Source organism: Caretta caretta, chromosome 28, assembly GCF_965140235.1.
Source record: "Caretta caretta isolate rCarCar2 chromosome 28, rCarCar1.hap1, whole genome shotgun sequence".
Classification (NCBI taxonomy): Eukaryota; Metazoa; Chordata; order Testudines; family Cheloniidae; genus Caretta; species Caretta caretta.
In genome coordinates, this window is record NC_134233.1 from 7875282 (window position 1) to 7888385 (window position 13104).

Here is a 13104-nt window from a genome sequence, read left to right on the forward strand (position 1 = left end):
TGTCGAATAGAGGGGAACGATCACGTCCCTTGATCTGCTGGCAATGCCCCTACTTATACAGGCCAAAATGCCATTGGCTTTCTTGGCAACAAGGGCACACTGTTGACTCATATCCAGCTTCTCATCCACTGTCACCCCTAGGTCCTTTTCTACAGAACTGCTGCCAAGCCATTCAGTCCGTAGTCTGTAGCGGTGCATTGGATTTTTCTGTCCTAAGTGCAGGACTCTGCACTTGTCCTTGTTGAACCTCATCAGATTTCTTTTGGCCCAATCCTCTCATTTGTCTAAGTCCCTCTCTTTCCGATCCCTACCCTCCAGCGTATCTACCACTCCTCCCAGTTTAGTGTCATCCGCAAACTTGCTGAGGGTGCAATCCACACCATCCTCCAGATCATTAATGAAGATATTGAACAAAACCTGCCCCAGGACCGACCCTTGGGGCACTCCGCTAGATACCGGCTGCCAACTAGACATGGAGCCATTGATCACTACCCATTGAGCCCAACAATCTAGCCAACTTTCTACCCACCTTGTAGTGCATCCATCCAGCCCATACTTCTTTAACTTGCTGACAAGAATACTGTGGGAGACCGTGTCAAAAGCTTTGCTAAAGTCGAGGAATAACACGTCCACTGCTTTCCCTTCGTCCACAGAACCAGTTATCTCATCATAGAAGGCAATTAGATTAGTCAGGCATGACTTTCCCTTGGTGAATCCATGCTGACTGTTCCTGATCACTTTCCTCTCCTCTAAGTGCTTCAGAATTGATTTCTTGAGGACATGCTCCATGATTTTTCCGGGGACTGAGGTGAGGCTGACTGGCCTGTAGTTCCCAGGATCCTCCTTCTTCCCTTTTTTAAAGATGGGTACTACATTAGCCTTTTTCCAATCTTCTGGGACTTCGCCCGATCACCATGAGTTTTCAAAGATAATGGCCAATGGCTCCGCAATCACATCCGCCAACTCCTTTAGCACTCTCGGATGTAACGCATCCGGCCTCATGGACTTGTGCATGTCCAGCTTTTCTAAATAGTCCCGAACCACTTCTTTCTCCACAGAGGGCTGGTCACCTCCTCCCCATGCTGTGCTGCCCAGTGCAGCAGTCTGGGAGCTGACCTTGTTTGTGAAGACAAAGGCAAAAAAAGCATTGAGTACATTAGCTTTTTCCACATCCTCTGTCACCAGGTTGCCTCCCTCATTTAGTAAGGGGCCCACACTTTCCTTGGCTTTCTTCTTATTGCCAGCATACCTGAAGAAACCCTTCTTGATTTGCGCTTCGCTCAACTGATGGTTGGTTGGGAAATGTTATTCTAACCCTCGATCAGGGTTGGAAGGGACCTCAGGAGGTATCTAGTCCAACCCCCTGCTCAAAGCAGGACCAACCCCAACTAAATCATCCCAGCCAGGGCTTTGTCAAGCCAGGCCATATAAATCTCTAAGGATAGAGATTCCTCACCTCCCTAGGTAACCCTTTCCAGTCTTCACCACCCTCCTAGGGAAATAGTGTTTCCTAATATCCAACCTAGACCTCTCCCACTGCATCTTGAGACCATTACTCCTTATTCTGTCATCTGGTACCCCTGAGAACAGGCTAGATCCATCCTCTTTGGAACCTCCTTTCAGGTAGTTGAAAGCAGCTATCAAATCCTTCTCACTCTTCTCTTCTGCAGACGAAATAATCCCAGTTCCCTCGTCCTCTCCTCGTAATTCATGTGTTCCAGTCCCCTAATCATTTTTGTTGCCCTTCCCTGGACTCTCTCCAATTTGTTTCTGTAGTGGGAGGGGGCTCTGAAAACTGGGCGCAATGCTCCAGATGTGGCCTCATCAGTGCCGAATAGAGGGGAATAATCATTTCCCTCAATCTGCTGGCAATGCTCCTCCTAATGCAGCCCAATATGACCAGTTACCCATATTGAATGCAGGCTCAGCAATATTTGATAAATTGGTTGCTGTCCATTCAGTCGGTTATTTCCTACTTATTCATAACTAATGAAGATGCTCTAAGGGGATGGGAGAGAGCTGTCCCGTCCGTGTAGTTAATCCACCTCCCCGAGAGATGGTAGCTATGTCAGTGGGAGAAGCTGTGTCGGTGGGTGGGCAAGCTGTGGGGTCTACATGTACAGATAAAGTTTAATCAAACCCCATTTTTAAAACCACCCGTGGTCTGGGAATGGAAAAGGAGCTCTCTGAGCAGGGCCTGTCCTTCAAAATCCTTAAGATCACTGACTTGCCTATGCCAATGCCATGGGGGGTGTAGCTCAGTGGTTGAGTGTTTGACTGCAGCTTAAGTAGTCCTTGGTTCAAATCCAAGTACCCCCTTACAAGCCTGTTCCCTTAACAAAAATAAGCACATTTCCATTATGTTCGGGAGCTCCACTGAATAGGGATGAATGGAAACACTCAGTGTTTTCCTGTGCAAATCCATAGAAACCTAGCAAACAGGTCCCTCATCTGAAATCAGTTCCAATCCTCTGAGTGTCTAGTTTATGTTTTCATCAATGAAACAAAGACACATGAAGGCACATTTGCAGATCCTTGGTCTCCGTGGGCTACAATGTGCAGAGAACAAGAACCCCATCCCCTTGGGAGGAATGGACGAGTCTGTGTTACATTCCAATGGCAGCTGTTTAAAGGGAACGTGCTTCGAGTTCATGATCACCCGCAGCGTCTCTGTAAGGTTACCAACCACAGAGCCGGTTGTGGCTGCATCTAAGTAACCGCAGAGTTAGTGTAGTACCAGGTCGTTAATTGCACAGCGTCACTTTCTGGTTTCGTTGATCATTTGGGTAGAAACAGCCATTTCCGGCCTCTCTTTCACACAGAAGGACAATTTTCTTTGTGCAGATGCAGGAACATCAAGATCTTTCTCTGTCCCTTGTGCAAAGTAGGGTGTCAAATACCAAGGAACCTTCCTCTTCTGCGATGGAAACAATGGAGAAGCAGGGGGCCCTGGGCACCTCCAGCCCTGGCCGGGAGATGTTCCCTCCCCGCTTTCTTTACACTGCTTGTTGTTATTTCATGGAGTGTCTGGGATGGGGAAAAAGATGAGTTCACTCCAGGTGGAGGGAAAAAAGGACCCTGAGAATCTCAGGGCCTCAGGGAAAACCTAATCCCTGCTACTGGGATCACTGAGGTGCTGGGGATTTGAGCAGGAAAGGGACTGTGTGAATTGTCCAGGTGGGGAATGAATAACCACCGACAACTAGTTCCACCTCATTAATCACCGACACAGGCTAATCGTGCTGCAGATAGAAGGGAAACTGGGAGCGATTCTTTGCTGTCAGCCATGGAAACAGTGACCCGAGTGCACTGCAGTGAATGTGCTGGGGAAAGCTGGACTTTACAGGCAGGTGGAAATAGCAGATCCGAGAAAAGCCCCCCCCCCCCAACTTATTCCACCGGGGTGAGGTGTTGAGCGACTCACAGCGCCCCCCAGCGCCGTTACCTTTCAGCAGGGGCTGGCAGCTCCAGCCAGTCAATGCAGGGGAGAGGGCCGAGTGTATCTCTGCACCCTGAGTCCAGGGCAGGCCCTCTCTCTCCCCCACATAGAGAAACTGGCCCTGCTGCAAAGTGACCTCTGAGAACCAGCAACCTCCAGGACAGAGGGTTTGGCCCTCAGAGCAGGGAATGTGTCCCCCAGGCTGCCGTTAGGCCCCTGGAGGCTCTGGAAACAGGAGGGCTCTGAGCGTAACCCATCCCAAACAGCCCCCGTCTGGGGATGTAGCTCAGTGGTAGAGCGCATGCTTTGCATGTATGAGGCCCCGGGTTTGATCCCCAGCATCTCCAAGTCTCTTTTCACCCTGCTGCTTTGCTCAGGCCCAGAGGGGATGTGGCCCAGCAGTCTCCCTGCAGGAGTTTCAGTCCTGCTCAGTGCGTGGCAGGTGCCCATTGCACAGAAGGTCTGTGGGGGTTTCTGCTCCGAAGTCACCTTGGTACATTTAAGATTCCCACCCAAGGGGTGGCTTGGGACAGTAGCGGATGAGAAGGGGGAATCCTCCAGCCCTGGAGGGAAAGGTCCCGTCTGCCCAGACTGAGGGGCAAGGAGACGGAGGGGCAGTCAGTGCTCAGAGAGGAGAGAGCTCAGTGATTTACACCCATCAGGGGACACTGTCTTTTTGAGGCGGGTGCAGCTGGCTTGGGATGGTGCTGACGATGGATAGAAAACAGGCTGGAGTCAATGACAGATGGGACACAGAAGGGGAAGGAGAAGGGCATCTCCATAGAAGGTCCTGGGTGCTCAGATACCCCAGTTCTAGGTACCCTGGCCTGTCCCAGAGAGAAAAGACAAAGAGGGGCCCAGCCCCCCGACAGTCATCCCATGGACAAGAATCTGGTTGGGAGTGGGGTGAAGGTTCCCGCTGGACAAAGGGGAGCTGAAGTCCCCCAGCGTCCTGGAATTTAAGCAAAGCAAGCTTCAAACCCTGCACGGGTGGGGCCTGAGGGGCACCCGCAGAAGGTTGGGCTGGACAGGGGCGGCAGGTTTCTACAATTTTTGGTGGTTTCCAGAATGGGACCAAGTCCTGCCTCCCCGTCCACCTCCCCCCACATCTGCCTAAGGCTCTGGGAGGGAGTTTGGGTATGGGAGGGAGAGGGAAAGGGGTTGGGCTCTGGGAGGGAGTTTGGGTGTGGGCTGTGGGTTGCGGCAGGGGGTTGGGGTGCAGGAGGGAATGCAGGGTGCAGGGTCTGGGCTGGGGCAGGGGGTTGGGGTGCAGGAGCAGGTGTGGGGGCAGGCTCTGGGAAGGAATTGTGTGTGTGGTGTGGGCTCTGGGCTGGGGCAGGGGGTTAGGGTGTGGGAGGGGGTGAGGGGTACAGGCTCTGGGAGGCAGTTTGGGTGCAGGTGTGGGCTCTGGGCTGGGGGTTGGGGTGCAGGAGAGGGTGCAGATTGGGCTCTGGGAGGGAGTTTGGGTGTGGGGTGTGGGCTCTGGGCTGGGGGAGGGGGTTGGGGTGCAGGAGAGGGTGCAGGTCGGGCTCTGGGAGGGAGTTTGGGTGTGGGGTGTGGGCTCTGGGCTGGGGAAGAGGGTTGGGGTGCGAGAGCAGGTGTGGGGGGAGGCCTGTGGGAGGAAGTTTGGGTGCGGGATCTGGGTTGGGGGTTGGGGTGCAGGAGGGGGTGCGGGCGCAGGCTCTGGGAGGAAGTTTGGGTGTGGGGTGTGGGCTCTGGGCTGGGGCATGGGGGTAGGGTGCAGGAGGGAGTGCAGGGGGTGGACTCAGGGAGGGAGTTTGGGTGCAGGGGGTTGGGGTCTGGGCTGGGGCTTGGGGTGCGGGAGAGAGTGAGGGTGCAGCTCTTACCTCAGGCATCTCCCAAAAGCGACCCACACCCCCCTCTGGCAGCAGCTCCTAGGTGGGGGGTCTCTGCCCATCGCTGCCCACGGACACCACCCCAGCAGCTCCCATTGCCACAGATGGCAGAGTTGGCCCTCGGGGCGGGGGCAGCGTGTGGAGATCCCCCCACCCCCGGGGCTGCAGGGACGCGCCAGCCGCTTCCGAGACTGGCAGGCCACACGGAGTGTAAGCAGTGTCAGGGTGAGCCTCACCCTGACATCTGGTGGTGAGGTCTGGCAAGTTGTGGAAAAGAACTTCAGGGGCTGATCTCATTTGCATAGGCACACTCACCGCGCCTAGAACGAGGCCATAGCTGCCCAAATGGTCACTTTGGCTGCTGTGGGATCCCCAGTGTCTCTGTTATTGGGGCAGGAAGAATAAATTGTTATTACCCTGATTATGGGAACTGTGCTGGGAACTGTACTTGGCCTTTTATTATGATGGAGGGACTCACCATCAACTAAGTAGCAATTGCAAGGCAAGGGTCATGGGTTCCAAAACTCTGTGAATTGAGAGAGGTTGGGGACAAGTATTAATACTTGGTGGTATGGGCCCCTTGGTGATGGTCTTATATGCTAATTGACCTTCCTTTTCTCTTCACTGTGGAATCTCAGAGCTAATTTTGATTTCGTTAGGAGTCTAGTTACAGGCTGCTGAGCTCGCTTTGGGCTAATGGTGTACCATCACTGAGGCTCCTATACTACAAGCTGACTTCACCAAAGAGCTGAACTGACTAAGAGCCAAAATCACTTAGCGTTGTGTTAAGTAGTGGGGGAGCCTGAAGATCTATTGTGGAGAAGTTTGCGGGACGGCTGGAGTGCCTTGTGGACAGGCTGGTGGAGCAGTTCATGGGACAGCGGGAGCTGCTGGTGGGACACGGAGCAGTTCGTGGGACGGTGGGAGCTGCTGGTGGGATGTGGAGCAGTTCGTGGACTGGCAGGTGGAGCAGTTCATGGGACGGCGGGAGCTGCTGCTGGGCCGCGGAGAGGAGCTGAGCGAAGCAGTTCGTGGGGCGGCTGGTGGAGCGGAGGCCTATGGAGCTGTGGGGCGGTCAGCTTCAGATCATGTAAGGTGCCTTTTACCCCCGCCCCCATCTCCACCCAGGTTGGGAGGTAAAGCTCTGCAGATAAACTTTTGAACTTTGGGGCTGCCCTGACCAGGGACAGAGACTTTTGGGTCATTGGACTTTTGGGACGTTGGATGATTTGGGGTTGCTGGACTCAAGAACCAAAGGGAAAGGGCATGCCCCAATTTGCTTGGGGTGGGTTTTTTTTTTTGCTCGTGGGTTGTGTTATGAATCCTGTTGGTGGTGTTTCCCCAACATAATGCCACATTGTTTCTCTCTGTTATTAAAAGGCTTTTTGCTACACTCAGACTAGGTGCTTGCAAGAGGGGAAGTATTGCCTCTGGGAGGCGCCCAGCGGGGGTGGTACATATTTGTCCCAGGTCACTGGGTGGGGGCTCGAGCCGGTTTGCATTGTGTTATTGGAATGGATCCCCTAGATATTGAACCCGGCCCTTGTGGCTGCACCAGGGGCCCAGATGAGGCGCCTCCCCTGCGGCTGGAGGAGCATGGGTGCTAATCCACCTTTCGGCGAGTTGGTTTTTGGAGGGTTAAATGAAGGCAGCCTCTGCTCTGGGCTCGCCCAGTTTCAGGGCCTGACGCTGCTTTGCACAACGATGAATCTCGGAACAGGCCAGCACTGAAATGACGGCAGAACCTGAGGAACGAAAAGCCTCCGGGTTCGTCTGTGGGCCTTGACGCCGAACGGGAGCCGTAATTTGACTCGCTTTGTGGCTGCGGCCGGTAAAATGTCAGGACAAAGTCGTCCCAGTGATTGTGACATTGGGTTTGAGGCGGCTTTGGTCTTATTACAATGTAACTAGCATGGAACACTTGTGTTTTTAAAGGTGGCTTCCCCAAGCAATCCCAAGTTGTTCTTCCCAGAGCTGAGTGATGGTGGGCAGCAGGGGATCTCCCCAGTCTGCGGGGAAATCTCTCTGGGCCCCACTGTTAGTTCTCCAGCCTTTCTCCCTCTAACCACGCACACCTCTCCCCACCCATTATCAATGCTTTACAGCAACCCCTCCCTCCCCTTATGGGATACAGCCTCTCGGTGACAGAGACTGACTGGGGCTCCCCTCTGCATGGCCCCAATGGGGAAGGAAAGGGACTGATGGGGGAGGAAGAAGACGGGCAGAAGGAGTCAAATGCGGCTAAACCAGAATAGAGAATAGAGGAGATTTTCTTCCTGTTAAAATGGACTGGAGTCTCATTGCTGGAAAGCCACACCTTGAGTGAGGTTTGAACCGGCAGCCTTTCAATTGCCAGGCAAAGGTGCGAACCACAGAGACGGATCACGGCCGACTTCCCAGCGCTGTCCAAGGAGCCCCTGCAGGGGTGCAAGTGGTTAGTGCAAAGGGCAATGTTGCTGGGGTTGTGAATTCAAGCCTTCCCTGCAGGCCTGGTTTCTATGACCCCATGGAGCTTCCCCAGCTTGCTTGTCCTAATTCACATGGAAAGTGCCATGAGAGGAAGGTCTGAAATGTGGACGTTGGTGCAAAGCTTGGGACCCCCCACCAATGTTGGCCCTAGCTCCGGGTGGGTTGCTCAGGGGCAGGGAGAATTGATTTCTTTGCTGCTGAGAAAGCTGCCAGGACAGGTCTGTGGGCACCAGAGCTCCCCGCTTCTTCCAGCACATGCCAGGCTCTGTCTCTCCTGGAGGAGGGTCCTATAAGCATTGAGCCTAAAGCTCTTCCAAGCCTTCTTAGCGCAGCGGGGAGCGCCTCAGTCTCATAATCTGAAGGTCCTGAGTTCAAGCCTCAGAGAGGGCAACTCTTCTTGCTCCCTGCTTCAGATTTTCTAACAGAAACGTGGAAAAGGGACTAGAGCTGAGTGGTTTCTAGACACCTCCCCATCCATCTAACACACGCCCAGAGACTTTTCTAAGGGTACGTCTACAGTACGAAATTAGTTCAAAATTATTCGATTCGAAATTTCGGGAGCTATTTTAGACATTCAGGCTTCGGTGTCCCCACTGAAGCGCGTGAATTCGGCAGAGTGCGTCCACGGTACCGAGGCTAGCATCGAACGTCGGAGCGGGTGCACCGTGGGTCGCTATCCCGCAGTTCCCGCCGCCCACTGGAATTCGGGGTTACGCTCCCAGTGCACAATGGGGCAAAAACATTCTTGCGGGTGTTTCTGGTGCGTGTCATCAGGAAGCTCTGGCAGACAATCATTTCACGCCTTTTTGGCATGCAGACGCCATACTGCTTTCAGCAGACGGTGCACCGCTTGCTCTCCTGCAACTATGAATCCGCTTCTCATTTCCTCTCCCCTTCCAATGTAATCTCTACTATCTGCTCTTTCTCTTCCTCATCGAACTCTTCTGCCTCCAACTCTGCTCTCCCGCTGGTGCCACGCTTTCGAGCTTCTCCAGGTTGTCTGTCCTGGGCTCCCGCCTCCGTGAAAGCCACAGAAGACCACCATTTCCCGCCTTTCTTCGGCTACCACGAACCAAACAGCACCTCTTCCCCTGCCACAGTTTTGACCATTGTAAATACCTCGCGCATTATCCAGCAGTATGTGCAGTCCCTGCAAAACGGGGTGAGGAAACGACGATGGTGCGATTACTATACTGATGAGGACATGGACAAAGATGGCACGGCGTGTGGCAATTGGGAGATCATGGTGGTGCTGGGCCAGGTTCATGCCGTGGCAGGCCAATTCTGGGCCCAGAAAACAAGCAGAGACTGCTGGGGCCTCATTGCGTTGCAGGTGTGGGATGATTCCCAGTGGCTGAGAAACTTTTGTATGCGTAAGGGCCACTTTCATGGAGCTTTGCGACTTGCTGTCCCCTGCCCTGAAGCGCAAAGACACCAAAATGAGAGCCACCCTCACAGTTGAGAAGTGAGTGGCCATAGCCCTGGGGAAGCTTGCAACGCCCGACAGCTACCAGTCAGTCGGGAATAAGTTTGGAGTGGGGAAATCTACTGTGGGGGCTGCTGTGATCTAAGTAGCCAACACAATCATTGACCAGCTGCTATCAAGGGTCATGACTTTGGGAAATGTGCGGACCATTGTGGATGGCTTTAATGCGCTGGGGTTCCCTGACTGCGGCGGGGCGATAGACATAACGCATATCCCTCTCTTGGCCCCGGAACAGCGGGGCGGCCACTACATAAACCGCAAGGGGTACTCTTCCATGGTGCTGCAAGCCCTGGTGGATCACAAGGGACGTGGCGAAAGGGATGCACAAACAATCCAGTTGGGCCATTGCCCACAAGCTCACCCCAAGCAGCTTGGACTCCTGATGACTGTGATGCTGAGGTTCCTTAGACCCCTGTTCATATTTCAGACCCCAGCCGGTGCACCATACCTCCCCAACCACTCGCCATCTGCCCCAGGAGAACCAGCTGGTGGGCTGCATCCACAGGCAGGTAGTTTATGCCGCTCCCCTCAGAGCAGCAGCCACAGCTGTGCAGCTAATCCCCACATCTGGTTGCCGGGGATCCAGCTGGATTGTTTGTGCATCCCTTTCAAGACTTGCCCTCAACAACCTGGCAGCCCCCAGCTTTCTCATTGCTCTGTGGTTGTTTGCTCTGTGAAAGGGGCCTCTAGGAATTGGTATTTCCAGAGGCATTAAAGAATCATAAAGGAGAAGGAAAAGTTAATGCCTTAGAAAAGTCTGTGTGTCTGTGTTAGATGGATGGGAGGGTGTCGAGAGCAGAGTGGTTTCTAGTCTTTTTTCTCTGATTTCCAGTGGTAATCAAGGTCAGCCATTGCCAGCAGTTGACAAGAACATGTGAGAACAGTGGGGGCGGGAAATAAACATGGGGAAATAGTTTTACTTTGTGTAATGACCCATCCACTCCCAGTCTTTATTCAAGCCTAAGTTAACTGTATCCAGTTTGCAAATTAATTCCAACGATCACTACAAAAGGTTATCCCCACCCCACCCGGCTCTCCTCCTGGTAATAGCTCACCTTACCTGATCACTCTCGTTACAGTGTGTAGGGTAACCCCCATTGTTTCATGTTCTCTGTGTATAGGAGTCTCCCCACTGTATTTTCCACTGCATGCATCTGATGAAGTGAACTGTTGCTCACGAAAGCTTATGCTCCAATAAATTTGTTCGTCTCTAAGGTGTCACAAGTCCTCCTGTTCTTACTCATGGTGTTGTATCCCCATAGTGTGGCCATTTGCTGTCAGTCCTTTTAAATAAACAATGAGTTTTTTTTCATAGAAACCATATTTTCCTCATACAGACACAGGAGTAGATTAATCTACAAAGGGAAGGTGATTCCAAGGCAGTTCCGGAGGGAGAAGGGAACGTTTTCAGCATCACTAAATTATTGCTTCCCTTCTCTTTGCTTCCCTTGGCAAGGTCTGAGTGGGAAAACAAAATCCCCCACATGGAAAGTTTTCTGCTGAGAAACCAATACTAGTCTGTTTGGGGACTTTGATTTGAATGGATTATTATTATTCTCTTCTGATCTCTGAATTATTTCAGTTCAGTCTTTGTCCTCCAGATGTGTTGCAAGGTGTTGAATTGCGGGGGAGAGAGGCCAAGTCATGACGTCTCTTCCCCTCTTTCATAGTTTCTTCCAACTTCTTAGGAAGTTCCTCTGCTATGATGTGAGTCAAGCAGTGTCCATTGTCTCCGGGCTGTCTCGGAGGAGTCCGCATTGTACACGGTTCCTGGGAGAGTCCTTGGGAGCGTGGATACCTTCACTGAGCCAGCAGCGAGTCTGGCTCCTCCAGCGTCACACCGGAAAGGCTGGCGGTGGCCATTTCCCAGCCTCATCACATATTTCAGTGACGCACCCAGAGCAAAACTCCACCACTTCCCAGACAAGCCTAGCACACACCATCCACCCAGGTATTGGCCTTCAACAGATCACGACTTTTACAATGATAGCTCACCAGGCCGACTCTGTACAAATCGTACCTTAATTCGATAAGAGTTGTGACTATGGGGCTTCCAGGGTGCTGCTTTGAGCACAGCCTGCCACCCCTGGGCTGACACTGCAATGGAGACGTCCCCGTAGAGTCCCTCTCTCCCGGGATAAAGATGGCAGCAGGGCTGGCCTGGGTCACCTGATGTGGGCTTCTGGAGCTCAAGCTGTGGGGCTGAAAAGTGGGGTGCAGATACTGGTGTTCCTGCTGAAGCCTGGGTTTGGAAACCCTCACCCCTCATGGGACCTCAGAGATTGAGCTCAAGCCCATCTGTCTCCACTGTCATTTTATAGCCCTGCAGCTGCAGCCCCAGAAGCCTGAGTCAGCTGCCCCGGGATCTGAGACAGGTGCCCTGGGTGTTTTAATCGCTGTGGAGACATAACGTTGGGATATGTCTACAGTGCAATGAATCACCCATGGCTGGCTGGTGTCACATTAATCAGGGTCATGTGGCTTGGGCTGAAAAGTTGCAGTGTACAAATACAAAGAAACAAGAGCAAAAACCGGTTGCCTTTATAGCTAGATAGCTATAGATACATGGCAAATAGCAACAAGAATCAGCGTAGAGCTGGATCAAAAAAAATGAAAGATTAATCTTTGCTCTACAAATAATAACTACTGATAAATGGTAATATAAAAAAGGACCTGGAATTCCTTCATAATTTGACGGTTCTTGGAAGTTCCAGGCATATTGGCTAGAATTTTCGAGACACAGATTGCCAGAACAACGTTAACACGCTGAGTGCTCCCCCTGAAACAACAGCAAATACTGTTGCCTAGATAGATAGATACATTGCAAAGAGCAACAAGAATCAATGTAGAGCTGAATCTGCAAAACAGAAAGATTAATCTTGCAAGACAAATAATAATGTATTAATTATTATTATTAATTATTATTATGTCATAAAGGACCTTGAATTCCTTCATACTTTTATCATCCTCAGGATGTTGGGTGAATTCAGAGACATGATTGTTTTCTGGAGCAGCCGTTGCAGTTTCAAAAGGAAATGCAGGCAGAAAATGAAGCAGGGAGGGTTGTGATGGGGGCGCATGAAAGCAGAGGAGGCTTGTTCCTCTTGAGTTTTCTTTCCATTGCTCTCGTGATCCTGATGGAGGAAGCGGAAGCTTAATTTGAGTTTGTCCCCACTCCCCTCCTTCTGTCGTCAGAGTGTGTCTTCACCAGGAGTGCTTCCACCGAATGAAGAGGGGCAGTGTGGGGGGGCTGAGAAACGGGGCTCTTCACTCTGCGCAGCTGCCCACTGGGAGCCCAGCTGCCCCCTGGGCTCTTGACTCCCCACCTCCTCCCTGCAGTGGGAGCCGGCCACCTGGGCTTCTTGCCTGCCTGCTCCCAGCCAGGAGTGGGGGCGGGGGCCAAGGGCCCAGGCTTCTCGGCTCCCTGCGCTGGGAGCCGGGAGCTTTCGTGCAGCAGCCCCGAGAGGAGCCAGGCAGGTGCAGCCCCGCTGGGATCAGGGAGCGGAGGGCAGCCATGAAGGGAGCCAGCCAGAAGCCATGACATTGGCAAGACAGCCAGCAGCCCCTGTGAGTAAGGCAGTGTCTACACAGACACTGTGTTGTCCTAACGACCCCAACGTAATCCCCGTGCCTCTTGAGGAGCTGGAGTTACTATGTGGGTGTAGCAGGGCACTTACATGGATGGGACAAGGCTGTAGTGTGCACCGTGAGGTAATTAGGACAACGTAAAATGCTGTCGGCGGGCCTAACTGTGTAGTGTAGCCCAGGTTTTAATCTCCTGCTGATGGGTTATATGCTGGGTGCCTTGTTTCCTTTGCTTAGGAGTGCTTGTTCTCACACCTATCTCCTTGTTT

The 13104-nt window shown here is 52.6% G+C and overlaps 2 non-coding genes across 2 annotated transcripts; both read left to right on the forward strand.

Moving 5' to 3' along the window:
• Window positions 1-2247: 2247 nt before the first annotated feature.
• Window positions 2248-2319, forward strand: TRNAC-GCA (transfer RNA cysteine (anticodon GCA)). The gene has a single exon. It is a non-coding gene; the product is annotated as a tRNA-Cys (tRNA).
• A 5762-nt stretch (window positions 2320-8081) lies between these two features.
• Window positions 8082-8154, forward strand: TRNAM-CAU (transfer RNA methionine (anticodon CAU)). Its single transcript has one exon. It is a non-coding gene; the product is annotated as a tRNA-Met (tRNA).
• Window positions 8155-13104: the final 4950 nt, after the last annotated feature.